This window comes from Lissotriton vulgaris, chromosome 4_1 (genome assembly GCF_964263255.1).
Source record: "Lissotriton vulgaris chromosome 4_1, aLisVul1.2, whole genome shotgun sequence".
Lineage (NCBI taxonomy): Eukaryota > Metazoa > Chordata > Amphibia > Caudata > Salamandridae > Lissotriton > Lissotriton vulgaris.
The window spans coordinates 148,792,342-148,819,218 of NC_141691.1; the positions used below are offsets into that span (position 1 = coordinate 148,792,342).

At 52.1% G+C, this 26,877-nt stretch overlaps 1 protein-coding gene across 1 annotated transcript in view; it reads right to left on the minus strand.

Moving 5' to 3' along the window:
* MAGT1 (magnesium transporter 1) overlaps positions 1-26,877 on the minus strand; it is a 164,083-nt gene that overhangs the window by 109,307 nt on the left and 27,899 nt on the right. The gene's annotated exons all lie outside the window — the stretch shown is intronic.

Genomic DNA, 26,877 nt, shown 5'->3' on the forward strand with positions numbered 1-26,877 from the left:
AGAAGAAAGAAGATCAAGAGGAAGAAGACCCTCCGTGCAGCAGGACGACAACAACTGACTTGGCCCCAGCCCCAACGGCCTGTCGATCCTGGAACCTGCTCCTGCCTAATCCCGGCACTCCTGCGGACAGCAACCATGGGACACCCAGAGGACCTGCCTGCCTTGACCCTCTTAAAGCCTGGGACTACCATCAGCAGAGGCTCAGCTGCAACAACACCCCTGGTTCATGCAGAGTGATCCAGGACCACAAGGACGTCCCCCGGCGCCTGGGACCCGAAGTCCAGTGCCCAAATACCCTCCTCGACGACCCAGACGACGCCTGCAGCCTCGGAACAGAGGACCCCTCTGACCGCAACCAGCAGGGGGTAAGATTTCCCGACCTCAAAAGACACCCCTGCACCCGGCACCCCACGGACCCCTGTGCCCAACTCCTGGGTGCCTTCCTATCCTCCAAGACCCCAACTTACCCCTTGAACTGTTGGTCGCTCCAGAAGATCCTTCGCCCCCGAGCCTGCAGCTTTTGTTCCCTTTTCAAGTTCCTCATTGAATAACATTGAGCGCCTAACAGCTCAAAAGCACCCTGCACCCAGCTGCCAGAGTGTGCCTGGCAGTGCAACCTGTAGCCTATCCTACTTCTGCATTTGCCCTGAGCAAGTGACCAGGAGTCCAGCTCCCACAGCCGCGTGGCCTGCTAGCCAGCAGCCACCAACCGGAGGCCCACTTTCCCTCATTGGATAACATTGGGCCTAACTACCTCTGCAACCGGCCGCCCCTGTGCCGCTGGGGGTGAACCCACTTACCTGACCCTGGGGGTCCCCTGAGTCTATGCCCAGAACCCCTACTTCACCAGCCAAGTACTCACATGGAAACCGATAACTCACTTACCTGCCTTTGGATAACATTGACTGGTTTGACTCGAAAAATCTTCTAAGTGTGAAGTTTTGGAAACTAAAAATATTCCTATAAAATCACCCGAATTCCGAAGTACTCACCTGTGATCAGGTGAGAAGCCAGTACTGTACCTTGTAGCCCAGTACTGAACCGCAAAAGTAATCCTTACCGGGTTTACTAGTAACTTGTATTTTCTCCATAGCGAGCAGCCCGGTGGCAGTGGGCTTGCTTGCAGGAGCTGAGGGCTACGTTCGTACTTTTAATATTTGCGCGTTGCCACGCTGACTGAGAGCGGAGGCACGCTTTCATTTTATTTCTGGTTGCGACATTTTTAATGTTCATTTCCTAACCTGCACTGAAAATTCACAGGTTATTAACCACCTACCTTGCTTCCTAGGGGCTGTGCGGGGCTGGCTGGCAGCTAACTCCATCGCGGGCTCACAGCGGCCGTGGCCACCATCTTGGCTTGGGCTGGATCGCCCAACCCCACCCACGCCACTCCCCCCCGCTGCGTCTCCATTTAAACGGCCCTCATGTGTCAGCGCAGCGGACGAGCGCAGCGGGCGTGCCGTAGACGCGCCTGAGTCACGCCAGAGTCCAGCCCGTCTGCGCCCGTCCGCGGCAAGGGGCACCTCCTAATGTTCCTTTGCTGACTTATTCCTCCCCCGGTCTTCTGTCGTACTGGACCCCTGGCACTATTAGTTTGTCTGTTTCCGATCGGCTGAAACACCTAGGTCTCCTTTCTACTCCATCGCCCATTCCTCCCGCTGTCACATCAGGTCTGCCCCCTTGCCCTGCACTGTTCCCCCCACTCTCTCCCTTCCACCAGCCCCCCATATTCCGACCTTTAACACTACGGCCGTGCTTCTTAACACCAGATCAGCAGTCAGCCATCAGTATGAGCTATTCGACTACATCGACACCCATAAACCGGATCTTCTGTTTCTAACAGAGACCTGGTTTAAAGCCGACTCCCTGCCCAACGTCTTAGCAGCACTACCTCCCTCATACTCTACCATCCGAGCGGATCGACCGGAGGGCAGAAGAGGCGGTGGAGTGGCCCTGATAGCTCATACCGATTTCCATTTTCAGACTCTATCCTCTCCCCCCATTCCCGAAGTCGACTGCTTGATAATTCGCGCTACTTCTCACTCGGCTCCCCTAACCGCTGTTCTTATTTACCGTCCCCCCCACCCCACCCCCACTTTTGTTTCCAGCCTTCAGGACATTCTCGCAACACTGGTAGTAAACAACTCGTCAGTGTTACTCCTAGGCGACCTGAACTTCTGGCCCAATGATCCTGCCGAAAGCCCCCTTTCTAAAGAATTTACCGACCTTATGATCAGCCTCAACTTCACTCCCCACGTCCACAGCCCTACCCACGTACATGGCCAGTCACTCGAACAGGTCTGGACCCTGAATATCCCCGTTACCCCTCCTACCATTTCCCCCTGCTCCTGGTCTGACCATTTTTTAATCTCTTTCTCTCTCGCCTTAGCCCCAGCCGCCAAACCTCCTCTCCCCAAGAACACCTGGGTTAGAAAATGGGGTAAAGCTGACATGCCATCCCTCTGCTCATCTCTAGCCAATTCCAGCCCCGACCTTTCCGGCCTCGCCGCCCCTGTCCAACTAACTACTATTAACAATTGGTTGACTCAAGCAGGCGACGAATTTGCTCCCTTGAGGCGGATTGCGGTCAAGCGAGCCCACGCTGCTAACCGCTGGTTCACCCCTTACCTCAAGGAGAAGAAACTGGCCGCACGCAGAGCAGAGAGCGCATGGAGAAGAGAATACTGTCCCGCCAAAAAAACCACTTACCTCTCCGTGCTTAAGGTATACAAGCAAGGTATCCTCGATGCCAAGACCGCGTTCTACTCCAACAGAATTCTGGCAGCAGAGTCACAAACCAATGAAATCTTTGCTACGGTACATGAGCTGGCCTCCTCTAACAGAGCCACGGCTTCGATTCCCCCATCCCAATCGCTTTGCGACTCACTCAACGATTTCTTTGTTGACAAGGTCGCAAAAATTAAGACCAACATCCCCCTCCCTTCCCCCACATTCACCAACCCTTCCCCACCTGCTGTCACTTCTAAACTCACTTCCATTCCCCCCCTGACCAAAGCCACGCTCCTTCCTCTGCTTCAAAAGGTGAAGTCAGGCTCCCCCCTGGAATTTGCCCCCGCTCATATCCTGAAAGAAATCTTCCTAGCCTGTCCAACCCCTCCCCTCACACTTCTAAATGATTCACTCAGTAATGGAGTGGTTCCCACTGCCCACAAATTTGCGGCTGTTATCCCCATCTTAAGAAAGCCCGGTGCTGACCCCTCATCCCCTTCCAACTACCGTCCCATCTCCCTCCTGCCGTACCTAGGTAAGGTCTTGGAAACCCATGTAACCAGCACCCTGAGCACCTATGTGGAAACCAATCACTGCCTCTCCCCCCGGCAGGCGGGCTTCCGCCCCCTCCATTCTACGGAGAAGGTGGTAATCTCAGTGATGGACAGCCTACGCGAGGGCATTGACACCAACCTCCCGCAGGCCCTCATTCTTCTAGACCTGTCCGCCACTTTTGACACGGTGGACCATTCCATCCTACTCACCCGTGTCAGGGCGGCGGGCATAGAGGGCCTGGCCCTCGCCTGGCTCGAGTCCTTCCCAAGTGAAAGAGCCCAGGCGGTCCACCTAGCTGGTTTCACTGCTGCCTCCCGCAAGGTTGTATGCGGGGTCCCCCAAGGTTCCTCACTTTCCCCTCTTTTGTTTAATTTATACATCTACCCCCTCATCTTTATGTTACAGCAGCTTGAGGTCACGGTGTTCAACTACGCCGATGACCTCCAGCTAATTTTCAACCTTTCCCACTCCCCCTCTTCTTCCCAGAACGTTCAATCTGTCATGTTGTTCATCCAGGACTGGATGAACTGCAACCACCTCAAACTCAATCCGGACAAGACGGAGCTAGTCTTGACCGGAGGTGGTTGCAGTCCCTGGTCCCCTTCTCACTGGCCACTTTCACTTGGTGCTCCCCCGCTCCCTGTCCCCAAGGTCAAAACCCTGGGTATTTCCCTCAATCCCTCACTCTCCGTTCACTCACAGGTTAACACGGTTGTTTCCTCCTGCTTCTTTTCCCTCAGAACCATTAGGAAGATATCTCGCTTTTTCTCTCAACCTGCCCTGAAGATCATAATGATGGCTATGGTGCTCTCGCGCCTTGATTATGGTAACATCATCTACAATGGCGCTCCGGCCTACGCCATTCACCGTCTGCAGCTAGTGCAGAACCAGGCTGCCCGCCTGATCTACGGCCTGTCCAAATTCCACCGTGCCACTCCTCTACTCCAGGCACTACACTGGCTGCCGGTGAAAGAGCGAGCCTTGTTCAAGCTCGGCTGTACCACCTTTCAGGCCAAAATGGGCACCGCCCCGGAGTTCATTTACTCCGCTATTAAGCCTTACATCCCGGGCAGAGAGCTCTGATCCACCCATCAGGCACTTCTAACCACCCACCGATTCAGGAAGAAAAAGGCGGGCGGAGCAAAATTTGCAGTTCTTTCTCCTGTTGTTTGGAACTCCCTTCCTGCGGAACTCCGCACGACACCTTCTTACATTGAGTTCCGGAAAGGTCTGAAAACCCTGCTCTTCTCCCGAGCCTATAATGTCTAAACTCCCTCCGCTCCTGTAGTCTCCTCGCAATCTAAAAAGCGCCAAGAAACGCGTGGTAGAAGCGCGCTATATAAATGTTTTTAAATTCAAATTCAAATCCATAGTCTGCTTTTCTATGAAATTTCTTCTGTATCTACTTTTGAAAACTAGAAATATTCTTTAAAAATCATACGAAATACTGAAAAGTAATTACTTACCTGTTTTGAGTTGAGACCCCAGTGCTGGCCCCAGGAGACCAGTACGGGATTACAAAAGTAACAAGATAGTACTTTACCTGCAACCTGAATTTTCTCCCATTGGATAACATTGCCAGATTCGATTCCGGTTGAAAAGTTTCCAAGTGTGAACTTTTAAAATAGCTTTTTATTCCTGAAAAATCACTACAATACCTAAAATGTTTTTGCTAAACTGTTTTTAGCTTAGACCCCAGGACTGAACCTAGAAGCCATTCCTGGAATTACCAAAGTAATCTACAAAGTAATCAACTGTTTATATAAGGAAATCCATTGAGAACAATGCTAAATTATGTGTAGAATTGTGTTGCCTACTGCAACCCCTGTACTTATTGTCTTTACAAAGTTTATTGCCTTTCTGCAAAGTACTCATCTGAGACCTTCCATATCGAGAACAGTATATATTTTTGGATACCTATTGGTTCTAGAAATAAAACAACTATATCTTTTGATATAAAAACAATTGGCCTGGAGTTCAGTCCTCGAGTGTGAGAAACCTTTTGCTGACTGTGTACAACACGTGCTTTACACTGTCCTCTGGTACTGCCTTCCTGCTCGACCAAGCTACCACTTTTGAGAGTAAGGTCAGTCCTGACCTCTGTTATACCTCTGGGGTATGTGGACTCTAAACACACTGTACCTTATTCTGGTCTAGTATATATAGAGCCACTTTCTCACAGTATTTAGGAGATAAGGGTATTCGTGACAAGTTACATGAGTGCACAAGCCAGTACTTTGAAGAAAACCAGGGATCTGTGGACTTGGCACTGACCCCGTGGGAAGCCTTTAAGGCAGTGAAGAGAGGGGAAGTTCAGGCAATAATAGGGGGCAAGAGAATGGAAATGGGAAAGCAAAGCACGGAAATAGAGGGAGAGATACTGGAGCTGGAAAGTTTAGCACAAGAGATAAGGCGGCCAAACTCCTGGCCTGGTTAGAGAATCGTGACAGGGAGAGGACCTGGGTACTCGAGATAAGGGATTTGCTGGGGAGGCCTCAGACAACCAATTAGGCTATACCAGAGCCCATCGCCTGATATTATGAGGCTTTGTACACTTCCCGGACTACCAGGACACATGCCGACTACATGGGATTTTTAAAAAAACATGCACCTTAGAGAGCTGACAGGGGAGCAAATTGAGACCCTGGAAGCGGACATCACAGAAGAGAAGGTCCTGCAGGCACTGAGAGGTTTACAGTCGGGCAAAGCCCAAGGACCCAACGGCATACCAGTCGAACTGTACAAGTGGCTGGGAATGGCAGTAGCTAAGCCAATGTTGGAATTGTTCAATGAAGCGCTCTCTGGGGATGCCTACCAGCTGATCAAAGAATGGAGGCAGAGATTATACCTAAGGAAGGCAAGCCCTCAGCCGATTGCGGATCGTACATTCAGATTTCTTTGCTCAACGTGGAGACCTAAGTTTGGCCAAAATTCTAGCAACTAGATTGCGAGGTATAATACCCTCGATCGTCCACTCAGTTCAGTCGGGGTTTAGCCCTAGTAGAAGCACACCGCTGAACTTGTGACGCCTCAATGGAGTACTCCACCGGACAGATTCATGCCAGGGAACACAAATGGCTGTGGATGGAAAGATGGCATTTGATTTAAATTTTAGGGCATGGATTGGCGTGCTTTATAAGGCCCCTATGGCCTGATTAAGGGCCTCATTATGATTGCGGTGAATCCGCATACTCCGGGCCGGCGGAAGCCACCGCCGTCCCGGAGTATGCGGATTCACCGCTGCAGCCACATAGAACACCCACCGCCAGATTAGGATGGTGGTGGGACTGCGGATGGACCAGCGGCGGACTGCAGGTCCGTCCGCCACTGATCCGCGGGGAGGGGAGGGCTATTTGGTGACGGTGTCTGCAAGACACTGTCAGCCAAATTAGGATTTGCACGGAGACATGCTTTTCCGCAGCGGCTTTTCCGCCGTGGAAAAGCATGTGGACTTTGGCTTTTGGGGGCCCGTTGCGGGCCCCCAGGGTGTCGGGGGATGGGGGGTGCACATGGGGGTACCTATGGTACCCCCCAACATTTACATGCACAAAGCGGCAGGCACCGCGCGGTGCCTGTCTCTTTGTGCATGTACATGTAATACATGCATTTTTAACATTGCGGCGGGTGCAGCTTGAAGCTGCACCCGCCGCAATGTTAAAAATAGAGGATGTGACCGCCACCCTGGCGGTCACATCCTAATCTGCATGGAGGGACCGCCGCTGCCCCTGCGGACGGTCCCTCCTTCTCTATGGTGGCGGACGGACTCAGGTCCGTCCGCCATCATAATCGGCCCCTAAATGGCGTTATATCCTGCAGCTTTGCACTCTGAAGGGGAACTCCGCAGGGTTGCCCACTGTCCCCCATGTTGTTTGCCCTGGCTCTTGAGACCCCGGCAGAGTGGATTCTACAGGATGACCAGATATGAGGTATAGAGGCTCCAGGTGGAAAAAATGTGTTGCTTGAGGACGATGTGCTGTTATATATCTCGCAACCTCAGAGCTCCATTTAATGAATTATTCAAGTGTTTCTTATCTTTGGAGAGCACTCCCAGGCTATACGATTCATTGGTCCAAGTTGGTAATAAACCCAATATCTGCTGGGGCACCCCACTTGCCCTGAAAATGCCTAGATCTGGTGAGACCAGAGGGTTTCAATTATTAGAGGATCTATATCACATGATCGGCAAGAGTTCTTTAGGAAAAATATCGACTCGCAATTGGAAAGGAGGGGGGGGGGGATGTAGCACATTGGAGTACCCTACCGTTGACGCTGGTTGGGAGGGCTGCTCTTTATAAGATGAGCCTCTCAAGATTGCTCTACATGCTTCAAAACACGCCTTACAAAATCCCACCAGAGGTGTATAGAGGAATTTATCAGGAAGTCCGCAGAATGATATGGAAAGGGGGCGCACCTAGAATTGCACTAGCCAAACTGTACCGCGGGTTGTACGATGGGGGACTCACGGTCCCAGATACACAAAACTACTATTGGGCCTTACAGCTCTTGGCTGTGAATGAATGTGAATGACCCAGTTTTTAGGGTAGACAGAGCCAACAAGGGCCCAGGTGGCTCTGAGGTACTGATATATGCGACCGGAAGAGGGATCCCCCGACCGTGGCATACACAAACAGTTTTTGACATATGGAAAGAGGCCACCCGGTTCCAGGGCTGGCAGGTAAAACTCATTGGCTTGACACCGCTGTGATACAGTGCTCACCTCCAAGAAGTTAAGGGATTGGAAAGATTTTTAAAATATGGATGCATATAGGGATCTAACTTCTGAGGGATTTCCGGAGGAACCAGGCATACATAACATTTGCGGTTTAACAGAGGGAGTTCGATCTATCTGACACTGATCAGATATATACAATTGGGGCATGCCCTGCAATGTCAAATGTCGGAAGGAGACCAGATACCAGACTCCTTGCCATTGAAAGATCGGGTAATGATGGAGGCCCTGACGACGCAGGGAGTCTCATTGATTTATAAGAAACTATTGAATAACTCACCGGATTTATTAGGCCCTCGAGGATAACCTTCGAAAAGGATCTGGGACAACTAGAGGATGAGGATTGGGCAGAGCCCCTACAGGCCCCCAGGTTGTTAGCCATCAGAATCCGGTTCAGGTTGGTTTAAATAAAGGTGCTCCACAGGGTCTACTACAATCAGACACTCATGTATAGACTAGGCAGGGTGGAATCCCCACAGTGTAGGAGGGGTTGTGGTTGCGAGGGGTCCTTTTTTCATGTTCTGTGGGTCTGCCGATATATACAAGGTTACTGGGTGCAAGTGTTAACAAGAATGACGAGGGTGATGGGGTTGGAGGTTCACCAGGAAGCCAAATGGTTGCTCCTAGGGATAAAAGGGGAGCATGACTGGCCTAAATATAAAGAGATCTGGTTAAGACTGGGGGGCAGAGTAGCGAAAAGAAATGTAGCCAGGGCATATGGGGGGAGCTACCTCTGTGCCAGTGGTCGCTGACTGGGAGACAGATTTGGATTGATGCAGGGAACATGTGGTATATACAGCTAGAGGCTGCCCTAAGAAATGGGAAAAGGTGTGGCGGGGCCTGGCAGGAAAACAGGGGATAGAGCGGATGAGGGGAGGTGGGGTGGGGTGGTGATTAAGGGGTAAATAGATAGTAAGGTAGGGATATAAGAATTGGGAGGTTGAGCCGGAAGAGCGCTATACATGGAAGTCAAGATGAACAGGTGTGATTGTCTAAATGCTCGATTTTGTGATGTATTGATGGGCAACTTCTAATCAGACAGTCATGTGGTATGCCAAGCGTGTATTCGGTTTCCTATTTTTCAATAAAAAAAAATATATAATTTTAAAAGAATGTCTGTGAATGCAATAATGTGGCTAGCAGTACTGATGTTTTTCACAAGCTTCACATGCCAACCATTCAAGTCAACAATAAATGGATTGCTAAGTGCTGGACAAGTACATCCCCAATGTGCTTCACTACACATTCTAGCAATGGGCCCTTAATCTGACTAATCAAAGTACTGATTTTAAGACATGAGACTTTTAGGTTTAAATCATTTTTATTGAAGCAGCACAAAGAAACAGAACATACATTGCATATGAGGTGCGGATCTGCGATGGCCAGAAGAGCGCGTGAGGCTCGGAAGCCCTCCTGATGACATTCCAAAATTAATCCAGCCAGTAGAGTTACACCGATATAGGCAGTGCTGTGAAAAAGGAAGAAACTCCCTCCGAAACCCCCCCACCCCTGAACCCCAAACTCCCCAGCCCCTCCTTCCCCCCCTCCCTCCGTCCGTCCGTCCAGTGTTCAGGCCTACCCTACCCAGTTTCTCCCTGCCACCACCCTGGAAGGACGTCCCACTCGGAGGCCGTTTAGGAATCCCCCCCCCCTTCAGGTGCAGTGAGCCGTAATAGGCGAAGATATCTCGGGCAGTCGGGCAGATGATTTCCCTAAATACAGTGACCAACAGGGAGTGGAATGGCTGCCAAAGTTAATCATACTGATCCATATCTCCAGCTAAGTTAAGTGACAACTTCTCCATCTCCAGCACGTGCCACAGCCTATGTAACCACCCGGGAAGGGACCGTAGTAGTGCGCCAGTGTGTAAGGATATTCTGCACCGCAGACCCCAGGGCGATAGCAATCTGACGTCCAGTGCGGGAGCGCAGGGGGTATGTCAATCGGTTAGGGAGCCCCAGTAGAATGTAGGCGGGGAAGCGAGGCAGCTCGGTCTTAAAATGAGTGTCAATGTAATCTATCACCTGCTTCCAGTAAGAGTGCAGAAGCGGACAGTCCCACAAGATGTGTGATAATGTGCCTACGTGCCCACATTCCCACCAACAGGTTTTGTCCTTGCTGCGGTCCATCTCATGTATCCGTTCCGGGGTATAATACCAGTATGTAGATACCTTGGTTAGTGTTTCCGTGAGCCCGGTGTTATGCGGAGTGTCGAGCTCTGTATGAGATCTGGTCCCATTCTTTATGACTCAACAGCCTACCCAGTTCCCGTTCCCAGCGATCCCTGCCTGGGTTATGGAGGTGTGTGGATGGTGGTTGCAAGAATTTGTAAAGATCTGATATTAGTTTGGCGTCCGAAGTGCGGGATAGAAGCCACCGTTCGTAGGGTAGGAATTTCCTATCAGCCGTCTCTCTCACTTGTGGGTGCAGTGCCCAGTGGCGGACCTGCATGTAGCCCAGCCGTTCTGTCTCTGGTAATGTGTATTCCTGTTTAAAGAGTGGGAAGGGAATGACGCCGCCCGGAAAATATACGTGGTAGAGGAAACAACACCCCGTGGGCCGCCAGTGTGTAAAGGCTCCCTTGTCTGGAGTTAAATCTGGGTTATCGAACAGTGGTGTAAGTGGTGAAGGGAAGGTGGTGAGCTCGTGTATGGTGTTAGTGGCGTCCCACACCTTCAGGGGAACTCTCGTGACAAAGGAAGCATACAAGTTAGCGGGTCGATGGACTTTGCGTAGGAAGGGTATTCCTGGAGTGGGCGCCCTGCCACTGCCTGGTCCTGGAAGAGCCAGTGCTTGTCCTACTCCCACTTGCTCCATTCTACTAAGTAGCGCAACTGTGCTGCCTGAAAGTATTTGCGCAGGTCCGGTATCCCCAGCCCCCCGGCCTCCGGGGCCAGAGTGGTCAGTGCCCTCTTCAGTCTAGGCTTCCGACCTTGCCAAATAAAGCACGAAAGGTCTGCCTGCGTTTGCTAAATCCAACCCACAGGCGGCTGTAGTGGTAGCGCTCTAAATAGATAGAGAATTTGGGGTAGGACGGTCATTTTGACCGCTGCAATTCTACCTAGTAAAGAAAGGGTGCCGCGCCTCCAACGTCCCAACTCCTCTCGTATCTTCCCGTGGAGTTCGGTATAGTTGGCCTTCACCATGGCCGACAAAGTGGGGGCCAGCTGGATCCCCAGGTACGGCACGAGGTCTGATGACCATTGCAGGGGGAAGAGGTCCTGTAAGCAAGTTTTGGTGGCAGGAGCGAGGGACAAATCCAGAGCTACGGATTTATCAAAGTTCATTTTGAATCCCGCAACCCTTGCGAAGATGTCTAGCTCCGCGATGCAGGCCGTTGAGGGCCATTCGCGGATTCTCTAGCGACAGTATGACATTGTCCGCGTAGAGACTGATGGTATGGGTGAAGCCGCCAAACTTCACCCCCGTTGCCGCAGGGGTCTGCCGGATCCTCTGGGCGAATGGCTCCATATACAAGGCAAAGAGAAGGGGCGACAGCGGGCACCCCTGTCTCGTGCCCCTCTCGATGGTGAAGCTCTGCGAGCTGTAACCATTCACGCGCACCACTGCCGTGGGGGATTTGTAACAGTTAAATATGAGGGAGCGAAATTTTCTCCCCAATACCGACTTTCGTTAGGACCCGTTCTAAGTATGGCCAGTGTACTCGGTCAAATGCCTTTTCAGCGTCCACCGCTAGCATCATTCTCTCCCCAGGGATTTAGGAGGCTTTTTCTATGAGGTGGACGATCCTTTTGGTGTTATCCACCATCTGCCGTCCGGGAATAAACCCCGCCTGGTCCGGATCTACGAGTCCCGGCAGATGTGGGGCCAATCGAGCCGCTAGGCTCGATTGGCTAGTATACAACTTAAAATCAACATTCAGGAGTGATATCTGCCAGTAGGAGCCGCACTTGGTCCTATCTTTCCCCGGCTTGGGGATGACTGTAAGGGACGCCCGCAGGAGGTCAGGTGGGATGGCGCCTGGTGCAGAAAAGGAATTGAAAAGGCGGGTGAGAATCGGCACCAGAGCCGTGCAAAATGTTTTGTAAAAGAGGGACGTGTAGCCGTCCGGCCCCGGGGCCTTCCCATGTTTGAATTTGGCAATGGCAGAGATCACTTCCTCAATGTGAATATCCCTGTCTAGGTATTCCGGCTGTGAAGGAGTCAGGGAGGGAAGAGCGACTGAGTCCAGGTATGCCGCTGCTGCTAGGTCGTCCAGAGGGCTACCTGTGTAAAGAGTCGCATAGAACCTGCGGAAGGTGTCCGCGATTTGGGCATCCTCTGTGATCATGGCCCCGTCAGGCCCAGAGAGCTCTTTCACCAATTGCCGTTGGCGCGCACCCTGGAGCCTATTCGCCAGGAAGACGGCCACACTTGTCCCCTCCGGTATAGTAGGCGTGTTGCAATCGCAGTGCGATACTCCGCCCGGTCCATATCCAGGGCCGCTAGGAGTTTAAGTTACTTCCAGATTCTGGGAGCTCCCGTTCGTTGATGCATTTGTTAGAGTTCGCGCACCCGCTGGGATAGTTAGTCTCGCTTGCATTGCCGATCCCTATTTTCCGCAGAGGAAAGGGCCAGAAATTCTCCCCGGATTACAGTCTTCATGGCCGCCCATTGTGTCGCCAAGGAGGTGTCGGCGTTGGCGTTGTGAGACAGGTAGTCGCGGATAGTGTCCCGAATGCGCGTCACCACTGCTTTTTTATGCAATAAGGTGTCTCTGAGACGCCAGATCCTGGGGGGGTATGATATCGGTGGCAACTGGATTGTGGTAGTGACTGGCGCATGGTCCGACAGGGAAATAACTCCTATCTCCGTCGCGGTAGCTAACGTGCACACAGGCCCCGTGACCAGGAGATGGTCCAGCCTGGCGTACGTTTTATGCGCATTGGAGTAGTACGAATATTCCCTATCATGGGGGTGCGTGCGGCGCCAGAGATCGTGAAGATCCAGTTCCACCATCCGGTCCCTACACCCGGACGAAAACGCTCCAGTTTGGGGGGTGCACTGGGTGGACCTGTCAGGGCCGTGTCGAAGACCATGTTGAAGTCCCCCCCAAGTACGATATTTCTATCTGGTGTAACTGACGTCTGTCAAGGCCAAGTGTAAAAAGTGCTTCTGGTTCTCGTTAGGGCTATATAGGGACCCATTCGTAAACGTGAGGTCCCCTATCCTAAATCCGTACACCAGCAGCCTCCCCCTTAAAATGCTGTGCCACCAGGATCGCCACCCCTGCCGTCTTGTTGTTGCCAGAAGAGACGAGTTGAGTCGGGAATTTGTGTGAGCGGAGTCGGTGGCAGTCGCGGGATAGAAGATGAGTTTCTTGTAATAAGCAAATGTCTGCCTGGGTGCTTTCTAAGTGGGACAGTATTGCGCGCCGTTTGACTGGGTTGTTTAAGCCCCGTACATTAAGGGTCAAAATCTTGTAGATGGCATGTGGGACATTGGAGTCGAAAACGCTGTTCCCCAGCCTGGGTGGCGCCTGGTGCGGAATTGTATCCCAGGCGGCTGAGACCTGCATAGAGCACTGGACGACCCACCCCCTCCCGGTGCCCACCCTAACCCCAACTTCAGAATCCTCAACCATCTCCCCCAACCCGCCTCCCTCCAACCCCTGTCCCCCCCACCCCAACTTGAAAACCCCAAATGCAAACCATAGTCTCGGGCCGGTCAGAACGGAGTTAAGGTCCGTAGAATGTCATCATGTAGGGAAACGTGGCAGTGGCAACCCCTCTGGCTCTCCGGCCCCTCCCCCCACCGTCAAAGCAGAGCGTTAAAGGCTTCCCCCCCAATCGAGCCATCTTAGGAGGAAGCTGTGGTGTCTCTGACCACCTCCTGGACGGCTGCTGCTTGCTCCTGGGCCATTGTCTCTGGGTCAGGTTTGAGGTGCGCCTTCGATTGGCGTAGTCGCCGAACTCGCTCCAGCCATCGCGGGAGTGCTGTGCGGGCCCACCTTGTGATCTGCACGGGGAAGCCTCCCCGGACTCTTCGTCGTCCGGCAGGTAGAGTTTCAGTAGAGGGATTCCAGGAAGGTCCTCGTAATGGGAGCCTCTCCTTCCTCTCGCTGTTGCCCAGTGGCGTCAGTTGAGGGCGAGGGGGGCGCCTGGGTTTTCCCCCGTTTTGGGGCGTTCTTGCTGAGTCCTGCGTCCCACGTTAGCCATGCCACTGCCGAGTCCAGGGATCTCGAGGACCGCGGGGACCCGTGTCATCAATGGGGCCGCCCGGAGCTCCTCCGCAGCGCAGCCCAGTCCAGTCTCTTGCAGCGCCCTAGTCAGTCCAGAGAGGGGCGGCCGACCCACGCGGAGAACCAGCAAGCGTCCCCTCTAGGCCTGTGCCTCCGGGTTCAGGGCCGCTGTAGTGCGCCGAGCAGGCAAGTCGGGGACCAGTCCACGATGGGGCCCGCTCTGCGTGCAGGTGCTGTGGAGAGTCTCAAGCATCCCTCTTGTGCTGGTAGCGCCCGGGCCTCCCACTCCAAGGCCGGCCGTGGCGCCAATGGTGAAGGTTATGGCCTCAGCAGGCCTTCCGGCTCAGCAGCAACAGGGTCTCTGGGAGCTGGGCGCATGGGCGTCGGAGGGCCTACAGGGAGAGTCTCGTCCCTAGACGCGCTGGCCGAGAGCCCGCCCCCGCCGATGCTGTTCTAGGCCCAAAGCCGGGGGTTGGATTTTGATGACCCCCCGTGCTGCGTGCGCAGGCCTCTCCACCCGCAGCCGGCCTTCGGGCCGCACACACCAGGGGGGGGGGGGGGGGGGGGGGGGTATCCGCCTCGAATTAGAAGAATCTCTCGCCTTCCCTCTGGAGTCCGATCACCGGACCCGCGCTGCTGGCGCGACCCTTACACCGGGGGTAGGCCCAAAGCCGGGGGCTCAATTTTGGCAACTTCCCACCTCTCACCTCCGTCGGATGTGCGATGCCTCCACACCGGTCGCCGCTGGGTAGGATGCCTCCACACCGGTCGCCACTGGGTATGTTGCCCCCGCGCCTCGGAGACCGGCCACACCAATCAGGCACACAGCAGGGGGTTCTCGCCTGAGGGAGCAGTGGCCAGCAGGGCGTCTCTTATGGCCGTGCCAGTCCCGGGACCAGGGGCCTCACTCCAGGGCCGAGCACGACCGGGAAGGCCAGGCTGTCACAGGTCACGACGTCCGGCAGACTCCAGCGCCCCAAGGTCCAGCCGCCAATGCCAGGCTCTGGTCTCTGCCACAGGGCACGCCGCTGCACCCCACCGCTCGCCGGCCGGCCGCAGGATAATGTTCCGACACGTCGGGTCGTATCAGGCCGCCATCGCCATGACAGCTGCAGCTTGTGAGGTGCACCGCACAGGATCAGAAAGGGGCTCCGGCGGTCATCTCCCTTGCCGTGAGCGAGCAGGCGCGTCTCGCTGTACTACCAGACGCAGCAAAGCAGGAACCGGTGAGTTCTGAGGGGATAACCTGCTATTGAAATGGTGATACGGGGTTCAGGGCCGGGGAGCCGATAGAAGGACGTCTGGTCAGGTCGCCATCTTGGCCACGCCCCGGACATGAGACTTTTAAACTTCCACAGAATTTTCTTATTTCGGTCACATTGTACAAATGTGCTAATCAGCATTCCCTCCTAAACAACTGTCTTGTAAATAAAAATGGTGGGGGGGCGGGAGGTGCTTGAAGGAGGTGTGGGGGGTAATATAAGGACAAATTCATTTCTCCAAATAGAGAACTGTTCTACTCTGTTAACTGTATAGGTATTCTCCCTTTGTATCAATCAATCAATCATAACATTTGTATAGCGCGCTACTCACCCGGAAGGGTCTCAAGGCGCTGGGGGAGAGGGGTACGTTACTGCATGAACAGCCAGGTCTTGAGTTGCTTCCTGAAGGAAAGATGGTCGTGGGTCATCCGAAGGTGGATGGGGAGGGAGGTCCAGGTCTTGGCTGCCAGGTAGGAGAAGGATCTTCCTCCGGCGGTGGCTCTGCGGATGCATGGAATGGCGGCGAGGGCGAGGTTGGTCAATCGTAGCTGGCGGGTGGGCGCGTAGAAGGTCAGGCGGTCGTTGAGGTACTTGGGGCCCAGGTCGTGGAGAGCCTTGTGTGCATGGGTGAGGAGCCTGAACGTGATCTTCTTGCTGACGGGGAGCCAGTGCAGGTCTCTCAGGTGGCCGGAGATGCGGCTGTGTCGGGGGATGTCCAGGACGAGTCGTGCGGAGGCGTTCTGGATGCGTTGGACTCTTTTCTGCAGTTTGGCTGTGGTTCCGGCGTAGAGGGTGTTCCCGTAGTCCAGTCGGCTGGTGACGAGTGCCTGGGTGACGGTCTTCCTGGTCTCGGTTGAGATCCAACGGAAGAGCTTACGGAGCATACGCAGGGTGTTGAAGCACGATGAGGAGACGGCGTTGACATGTCTGGTCATCGAGAGGGAGGAGTCCAGGATGAAGCCCAGGTTGCGTGCGTGATCCGTTGGCTTGGGAGTGGTGCAGGGGGCCACCAGGAGTCGTCCCAGGCAGAGGGCGATGATCCCAGGATGAGGGCTTCCGTTTTATCGGAGTTCTTCATCCACTCGGCGACGTCTTTCATCCCTTCGTGTAGGCTGGTTCTGGCGGTGGCGGGAGCTGCTTAGTTGCTTACCTCCCTTTCAATTGGTCGATGCACATGCAAATTTATACTTTACCATAGCCAACAAGGTTCCTTCCCCATGTGAGCTGTTTTATGGGACACCCCTGATAGTTTGCATGTCTTAAAAAAATAAATTATGTAAACCATAGGGCAACATGCCAACTGATGAGGTGTGGGCATCTCTGTCACTCTGCCTTGAAACTCACGCCATGTTCTTACATTGCATATCCAGGCAATGAGGGCAATCTGTGCACCCCTGGATCTGAATAGGTCTAGGCAACTTTTGCAGGTTTCCACATCAAGCGTCTCCCATACTCCCCGACAGCACACCACAGTGAAAAGCTAAGGAAAGTCTACACAGAGAACTTTCTTGCAAACGAAGAGGTAGGGAGGCAAGAGGAATTGAATACTATAGACCAAGGTAAGGTGCTTTTGCTTCATACTATATTCCTGTTGTCGGACAAATACTCAAAAACAGCTTTGCAGGAGTTGGTTTCTTCAGCCCATGCAATTTGCTGTCAACCTTGCGTCTTACTTTTCTTTAGCAATTTAGCTGCAACAGAGCTTCAGTTATCAAATCGTCATGTTACTTGCTGAAGGTATTTACTGTAAAATTGATTATAGTGTTTGAATGTTCACATGGCCCTTAGAAAAATGGTGGTTTTACATAGGCTATTGCTCAATTTTGCCAACCTCTCTGTTCACCGTCCTTTTTTCCATCCCCTACAGCGCATGATAGGAGATCTCATCTGGCATAACGTCCGTCATAGAATAGCACTACTCAAGCTTTGCCTCCCCCCCGACAGCAGTGGACTCAACATTCCCAACGTCAAACAGCATTATTTACCTTCCCAACTCTAGCGGGTGTCAAACTGATTTGCAGGTGCCAACTTGGCATGTACTGCAATGTTTCTGCCTTCTTGGGATCTTGAAAGAGTACTTGCACTGTTCCCCTCTTTCCAGGGCTCTGGCCTCCGGACACCCCCTACTCCTAACCACTTATCGAGGTTATCATAGAGCTCCGTTTCATACCCGCTTAATCAAGCCTTATTCTCCAACTCTGCTGCTCCTTGGAATGCCGCGTGAGCGCGTATTCACTTCCCACAGGGAGTTAGAGCAGTGGCCCATAGCAGGCTTACACTCCTCAGGTGACATATACCGAGAAAGGACTCTCCATAGAGGACTTACTGGCTTGCTCTCCCACCTAGGCAATTCCTTTTACTCTGTTCTTGGGATACTGAAGAAATCCTGGGGAGATAAGACGGGAACCCCCACCACATCTTATATTCCATTATCTACGTGTCATGGGCATGGGGGACACCACACCTAATGGTTAGAAGACGTCATGCACACACATACTGCTGTATCACTTGTCACACTGCGAAGACACTGGGACACAGATCTTGGTCACACATGCACCAACAGTGAATGGCGACTCATGCTGACCTAGCTCCAGCTAGTGTCCTGAACTACCAGTTTCAAATGCATTACATTTTACTTCCTGCACCATGCTTATTTAACCCCCCATAAAATAAATTGCTATTTTCATTGAACGCCCATGCTGTTCAACAATGAACTAGTGCACTTGCTCTGTTCTTGCCTCTTACTTGCTGGCTACTGGAACAATGTCACCTTGCACCTGACACGGTGCACAGGATCTGCTTCAACATTTACCTGGGAGGCATGTATCCTGGGAATCTATTTCACCAGTGGTCCCACACTCCACCTGATCACTCACATGGCACACCCTCTCTCTTCCACCCCCTATTAAGCTCCCTCCGTCGCATTGTGTATCGACTGACGCCTGGGTCTACATAGTTACTAACTGATACTTCCGAGCGAGTGTAGTTGCTAATAGATTCTTTATATGTTGGTTTACTTGTTGATCCTAAAAAAAATATTTTAATTAATTTCGATACATAGGATAGCAAATTACTATAAATTTGACGTTTTTGTCTTCCAGCAGGCCCCATCTATGCGAGCTTTGTATTATTGCTTGATACTTTGCTTTTTACTATTTCTGAGCCCTAACTGGAGGCCTTTGCATGGTCAACTGCCTTGAATTTTGATATTGTTGCATATTTTTATCTCATATGCATCTGTTCTTTTGGACATGTAATTTCTCTGCTCATATTGTTGTACCTATATAGAAGCACGGTCCTAGAATTGTGATGGTAGGCAACTAAAGGAAATGGCAATAAAAAAAAAATTCTAAATAAATAAATGTTTGGGAGTTCGCAGAAAACATGTCCAGCCGCATAACCATGCCTATTTGCTTTAGTGTCCAAAGAACACAAAAAGCATTCAATAAAATGGGGCTTACTATAGACTGTTGGTGGCATCTATTTCCAAACCTACGTCATGACCCAGCCAAAAAAGAAAAGCCATGTGCATGCCTAGCCATACCACCACTTATTTCAAGAGTTTTATATAGCGCTGGCTAACCCCGAAGGTATCAGAGAGCTTTACATGAGAATCAACAATGTAACAGAAAAAGATCAACAATTACGCAATACATCAAAAACAATAGGCAATACAATTAGGAGAGGAGAGAAAGGAGAGAGAAAAGTAGTGGAGGGGGCCGGGGAGGTGCGAAAGGGAGGATAAGGGAAGAGACAACAAGGAGAGACGAATGAAAGTCTGTCTAAAGACCGACTGGGTAGGTGACGACCAAGGAGGGAATCCACAGCCCATCTCCCCTATAGCTAATCAGGTAGCTCCATCTGGCATCAGACAAAATAGCTAGGTCTCAATTGACGAGGGAAAATTCACAGATAAACAGGGTGGGGACTAAGAGCCAGGACAGGTGAGTGCAAAGGTCAGTAGCAGGAAAGTGGGGAAGCATAGAGCAGAGAGAAAGGTTTTATATAGCGCTGGCAGACCAGGAGGTATCAGAGCGCTATACATAACGAGGTACAGTTGCTTCAAGAACGTAGTTACATAATTACAACAGTTTCAGGAACAAAAATGAAGGAGAATGAATATGCTACTTACCAGTATGCATCTGTTCTTGGCATGTAGGGCTGCTAACATTCATATCTTAGCATTAGATCGCCGCCTAGTGTTGGGTCCGGATGATCGCACATTGTTGTCCTGGAAGAGTCTTCGAAGTATCCGGAGATAGGTGGCTCCTCCCCTGGACTACAGTGCGCATGGGCATCGGCTCCATCCCCAGATTGTTTTTCGCCATTGTGGCAGAAGATGGAGTGAAAAGTGTAAAGGATGTCCATGCTAATGATTGAATACAATAGTATATCTGCAGCTGCGACAGGCGATATGGGCGAGGAGGGTGGGCGATATGAATGTTAGCAGCCCTACATGCCAAGAACTGATGCATACTGGTAAGTAGCATATTCAGTTCGAGGCATGTGGGCTGCTAAATTCATATCTTAGCATAGAATACATAGCAGTCCCTCCATCAGCGGCGGTTGCCCGTGCCAGCTGCAGAAACCTGAAAAAGTGTCTTGAGAACAGCCTGTCCTACAGCAGCTTGCTGCTTGGAATGCACATCAACACAGTAGTGTTTTGTAAAGGTATGTGGTGTAACCCACGTGGCTGCTCTGCAAATGTCCTCTAAAGGAATGTTCCCTAGGAAAGCCATGGATGCCCCCAATTTGCGTGTGGAGTGCGCCCTTGGGGGTATTGTTAAAGTGCGCTTGGCCTTTTGATAACAGATTTGAATGCACTTAACAATCCATCTGGCTATTCCTGCTTTGGAAATCGGGTTGCCTTTGTGTTGTGGTGAGAAGGCAACAAAAAGTTGTTTTGTTTTCCTACAGTGTTGTGTCCTGTCTATGTAGTACATCAACGCCCTCCGTACGTCTAACGTATGGAGCATTCTTTCCGCCACCGTTTGTGGGTTTTGGAAGAATGCCGGCAAGTCGATAGTTTGGTTGAGATGAAACTGTGACACCACCTTCGGAAGGAATTTGGGGTTAGTACGTAGCACTACCCTATTTGGATGAATCTGAATGAATGGCTCTTGGATTGTGAGCGCTTGTAGCTCACTAACACGCCTCAGTGACGTAATAGCAATTAGGAAAGCTACTTTCCACGTTAGGAATTGTAGTTCACACGAGTGCAGTGGCTCAAATGGTGGTCCCATCAGTCTGGTGAGGACCACATTGAGGTTCCACACCGGAGCTGGCGGTGTTCTTGGGGGAATGACTCGTTTCAGACCTTCAAGGAAAGCTTTAATGGCAGGCACCCTGAAGACAGAGAGATGCTGCCTATTTTGAAGGTAAGCTGCGATGGCGGATAGATGTATCCGAATAGAAGTGAACGCTAGCTTGCACTTGTAAAGATGTAACAGATAGCAAATGATGTTAGGGATAGATGCATCTAGCGGGTTGATGTCATTGGCTGTACAGTAAATGACAAAACGCTTCCATTTTGCAGCATAGCATGCTCTGGTTGTTGGCTTCCTTGCCTCCTTGATGATGTCCATGCATTCAGGAGGTAGGTTGAGGTATCCAAACTCTAAGACTTCAGGAGCCAGATCGCTAGGTTGAGCTGTTGCGGATCTGGATGCTGAATTTCTCCATGGTTCTGCGTCAAAAGCCTGGGCGTGAGGCGCAGTCTTTGATGCGGTACCACTGAGAGTTGGAGGAACGTGGTGTACCAGGCCTGGCGCGCCCACGTTGGAGCAACTAGGATGAGTGTCATCGAGTGTTGCCTTAGTTTTCTCGCCACCAGTGGTATCAGAGGTGTTGGCGGAAAAGCGTACGCAAATTTGCCTGACCAGTTCATCCATATCGCATTGCCCTGCGATTGCGGGTGTGGGAACCTGGCGGCGAAGCTTTGGCATTGTGCGTTCTCCCTTGTGGCGAACAGGTCTATCTCTGGATGACCCCACCTTTGGAAGTACGGCTGGAGTACTGATGGATGTATCTCCCACTCGTGCATTTGATGGCTGTATCTGCTGAGCAGAACCGCCATCTGATTGTCCTTCCCTGGGAGGTGTTCTGCCATGAGGAAGACATTCCTCTGAATGGCCCACTTCCACATGCTCTGAGCCAGATGAGACAGCTGCGGTGAGTGGGTGCCCCCCTGCTTTTGGATGTAGTACATCGCGGTCATGTTGTCCGTCCGGACTAACACTACTTTGTTGCACAGATGTACAATGAAGGACTTGAGCGCCATGAAGATCGCCATCAGTTCTAGATAGTTGATGTGCATCTTCTGTTGCTGCGTCGTCCATAGTCCCTGCACTGTGTAAGTGAGCAGATGAGCTCCCCATCCCTGGAGAGATGCGTCCGTTGTCAGGATAATCTGTGGCACTGGCTCCTGGAACAGTCGGCCCTTGCAAAGGTTGTGTGGAGTCCACCAATGCAGAGAGTCGTATGCCCGACTGGTAACCAACACTAGGTCTGTTAATTGTCCCTGAGCCTGTGTCCACTGATTTGCTAAGCACTCCTGGAGCGGGCGCATATGCAACCGTGCGTGAGGGACTATGAAGATGCAGGAGGCCATCATGCCTATCAACTGCATGAACACTCTCGCTGGAAGTGAGTGTTTTGGTCTGAACTTTTGGATTAGAGACTGCATGCTGTCTATCCTGACTTGGTTTGGTTGAGCTTTGGCCGTCAGGGTATTGATTGTCGCACCTAGAAACTGCCGGACATGTGCCGGCTGAAGATGCGACTTTGGGTAATTCAACGAGAAACCCAGGTCGTGAAGGAGGTGAATGGTAGTCGACATGGATGCGGCGCACTGTTGTTCCGACTTGGCTTGAACGAGCCAGTCGTCCAGGTAGGGGTAGACATGGATGTTCTGCCTCCTGAGGTGCGCTGCTACTGTCGCCAGGCACTTGGTAAACACCCTTGGGGCTGTGGTGACTCCGAAGGGTAGGACCTTGAACTGATAATGCCTGCCTTGGATAGTGAACCTGAGGTATTTTCTGTGGGACGGGTGTAGTGGAATGTGGAAATAAGCATCCTTGAGGTCTAAGGTTGCCAAGAAGTCCCCTTGGTTTAACAAGGGAAGAATCTGTTGCAGTGTAAGCATATGGAAATGTTCTGACAGTATATACAGGTTGAGGGGACGGAGATCCAGAATTGGTCTGAGAGATCCGTCCTTCTTTGGAATAAGGAAGTACAGGGAATATACCCCCGTGCCTTCCTCCCCCACTGGCACGAGCTCGATTGCGCCTTTTTGCAGCATCACCACCACTTCCTGCTGCAATAAGTGCAAGTGCTCTGCGGACATAGGCCTTTGCCTTGGTGGAATGTTGGGTGGAGTGGATTTTAACTCTAGACAATAACCGTACTGGACAAGTTGTCGCACCCACCTGTCTGTGGTGATGTTTATCCAGACGGGCAGGAACTGCTGTAGTCTCCCCCCGACAGGTGTTAAGTGGTCGGGGGGCAGTGACAGAGTCACTGTTTGCTTGGGGTAGAGGAGCGTGAGTTATTGTTCCCTCTGCCGCGTCCTCTGGTGCTGTTTCCTCTGTAGCCCCCCTTGTTTTGTTTGGGGTACGAGGATTGTGCTCCACCTCTAGAGAATTGTGACTGCTGACCCATCTGTCCTCTGGTGACTCCACGTGCACCTGAGCGACGAAAATTATTGCCACGAAACTGTTGTGATTGTAGGGCCCCCATAGACTTAGCAGTTTCGTTGTCTTTTTTAATTTTTTCTAGGGTGGTGTCAACATCTGGACCAAACAGTCTATCAGGATTGACTGGTTGATTAAGTATGGTTGTTTGAATGTCAGGTTTAAACCCCGATATGCGGAGCCACGCCTGTCGTCTCAGCATAACGCTAGTGTTAATGGTCCTAGCGGCTGTGTCCGCGGCATCAAGTGCACACTTTATGGCCGCGTTGGAGATCAGTTAATCATTTTGGTGCCCTCTTGAAACTGCGGAGGCAGGTGTTGCACAATTTGCTCTAGGGTGTCGTAATGCGACCTATCATAACGTGCCAATAGTGCCTGTGTATTTGCAATACGCCAGAAATTGGCAGCCTGCGCAGCTACTCTTTTGCCTCCTGCCTCTAGCACTTTGGACTCCTTATCCGGGGGAGGAGCTTCACCCGTTGTTTGGGAGTTGGCCCTTTTTCGGGCATTTGCGACCACCAGGGAGTCAAGCGGCAACTGTCCCCGAATGTATGCAGGGTCTGCAGGTGCTGGTCTGTACTTTTTTTCAATACGTGGATTGACCACCCTCGCCCTGGTAGGCTCTTTAAAGATGTCCGCAGCATGTTTGAGGACCCCTTTGAGCATAGGCAGTGTCTTTACAGTTCTTTCAGAAACTGAAAAAGTGTCAAATAGAAAGTCTTCTTCGACTGGGTCAGCATGCATGTCCACATCATGATTAGCAGCTGCCCTCTCAATGAGTGCATGGAAACCTGCAGAATCCTCTGTTGGGGATGCACGTGTACTGAAAGGCTGTGGGTCCTGTCCCACATTTTAGGGTGCCTTGGTCACCAATGTCATCATATGAATCTGGCTGTGCATCTGGTTCATTGACTGGGAAAGTGTATTGGTCATCTTCATCATATCCCTCACTTTCAGAGTGGTCTGGAGAAGGAGTTGGGCTCCTTCTTGGAGGGGGCTGGATAGGTTCCATGAGGCCTGAGGCGTCCTGGGGAAACTTTTTCTTCTTCAGGGGGATGACATAGGAGTCCACCGGCTGTGAAGTGATCCTCCTCTTGCTAAGGGTCAATTTGCCCGTTTCTGCGTCGATAAAACGCTCAGAATCCTCTTCTGAGTCGAGTACTCGACCTGAAAGTGCCCCTGCCGTTGAAGAATCCGACTTCTTTGGCGTCGATTTTGTTGGAAAGGCCTTCGGCGCCTCTTTTGGCGGCAGAAGGAAGAGGAGTTTACTCGCAGGCTTGACCGGAATGTCTATCGCCTTCTGTGGCGATGGCGTCGGCGCCGACGAAGCAGAGGCCTTCTCACTAATTGTTTGTAGTGAAGAAGCGATGGGGGACGCGTCACTTACAGTGGCCTTTGGCACCGACGAGGAGGTCTGGACCTTGCCTTCGGATCCGACGTCCTGTTGGCCCTTCTGAGTTTTGGACGATGATGCCGCATCCGCCGACCCAGAGTCCTTGGACCGATGCGCAGATGTGCCAGCCTTCGATCCGTGTGACTTTGACGGCTCTGTCTCTACCACGCGTCCGACAAACGAAGTCCCAGTCGGAACTGGAGCCGTGCCGCTGGCTTTGGCGGGCTTTGCCGGCGTCGCAGCGGTTGACCTGTGCGTACCACCCTTCTTAGAGGATCCCTCCTCTGGCGCCGATTTCGACACTGTGGAATCGACAGATTTCTTCGACTTCTGTGGACCGGAGGTCGACGGAGTCGATGAAGCAGGGGGTTTAGTCGTTTTTGGTGGTACGGCCGCCATCTTAGGGACGCTCGAGTCCTTAAGTTTCGGTTTCGATTTTGAGTCGGCTATTTTAGGTGTAGTCGATACCGTAGGTTTCAGTTTCGGTTTCGATACCGTCTGCGCAGCAAGTACGTCCGTGGCCGGGCCTGAAGGCGGGGCCGTGGCTTGCGCTACGGGGTCTTGGGTAAGGCCGACAGGCGATCCCGTGACCCGCTCCTTATGTCCGTAAACTTCGGGGCATAGCTCGTCCCCTGAGCTATCTTCCGCGGCCCCATAAACCTCTTCGACGTCCCCTACCTCGTCGACGTATTCAAGGCCTTGACCCACGACTCCGTCGTCGTCTTCCGGATCTGCCTCGACCTCCGTTCCGGGCGGGGAGATTTGAAGATGATGGCTCTGGTCCTCCTCTTCTTGGTCGTCGAAGATGTTTTCTGGATCCGGGGCCGCTTGTTTGGCCTCAAGGCGCACCGCACGCCGAATCTTGAGTGTCTTCTTGGACCTGAAACTCGCACAGGCCCTGCAGTCGCACGTCTATATGTGGGTATTTGGACCCACAGAGCGGACAGAGCTTAAACGGACTCCGCTCCATGCTGGAAAGTCGCTGTCGAGTCGCGATGAGAAGGCCTCGATGTCCGAAGAGTGCAAATACTCCGCTGATTCCGGCTCCGAGAGACGGAAGAACTCGAGACCGCACGCAAACAATACCGACGTAAAGAATACAAGGCCTTTTGGCCGTTTAAAGTTATGTTTTCTCGGTTCCGACAGAGAGACGTCGAGACCACATCCGAACCCAATGGCGGAAAAAAACAATCTGGGGATGGAGCCGATGCCCATGCGCACTGTAGTCCAGGGGAGGAGCCACCTATCTCAGGATACTTCGAAGACTCTTCCAGGACAACAATGTGCGATCATCCGGACCCAACACTAGGCGGCGATCTAATGCTAAGATATGAATTTAGCAGCCCACATGCCTCGAACATAGGAGTTATTTAAAGAAATTAGGGGAAGTGAGGAGTGAGGGAGGAAAGAGGAGAGGGAGGGGTTGGGAAACGCAAGGGCAACTAGAGAAGAAACAGAGTCAAAAAAATGGTATAAGCAGGCTCAACAGGGAGCAGTCAACTGAGCTGGCAAAAACCCAAAGGAGTCGGTGTGCAAGCAAGGGTAATGGTAAGAGACAAACATTAACTGAGAGAGTAAAGGAAAGAAGTAGTGCAGTACAATACGAACCATAGTATTAGAACATTAAGACATGCAAATAATCGCTGGGGGACAGAACATGAGAGAATGGGAGGAACAGAGGTAACAATAACAATTTTAAAACATGTGAGTATCCATGTGGAGGAGAGAAGGACACCAATAATAGTTTGTGAGGGGGTCAGTGGGACTGGCAGTAGGGACCAAGTTGCAAGATGGCGGAGCTCGACCGGAGTGACCATTGAAGGTGGACCCAAAATGGTGGGGGGCAATGTTGCCCAAAAGTCCAGAGGAATAGCTTCTTCATACCTCCAGATAAAATCTCCATGTTGATCCACACGTTAGAGGGAGGCAAACCAAGAGGGATGGCAGTGGGAAACGCATCAGTGGCGAACTCCGGAGGCAGTAGAGAGGACTTGGGGGTGGGGGGGGTGGAGGGGGAAATGCAGCGCCGCTGAGGAAGTCAGGAGGCAACAATGAGTGTGGAGCAGATCTCGAGGGGAGGGAGAGAAGGACGGTAGAGCAGAGTGGAGCCACGTCCCAAGCACTGGGGCACCGGCATCCGACCGACTGCATGGAAAGAAACTGGACCTCTCAGTAAAAACCGGAGCTGGAAAGTCCTCAATCCGTGTCGACGATGCGCCGACGGGCGCCATCTTGGGGTCAGGCAGGCTCCAGGCAGAATGTCCAGAAGGAGAGCAGCCACCAGGTGAAGCTGATTATAAAGCCCCCGGGTCAGGAAGGGGCAGCGAAAACGCTCA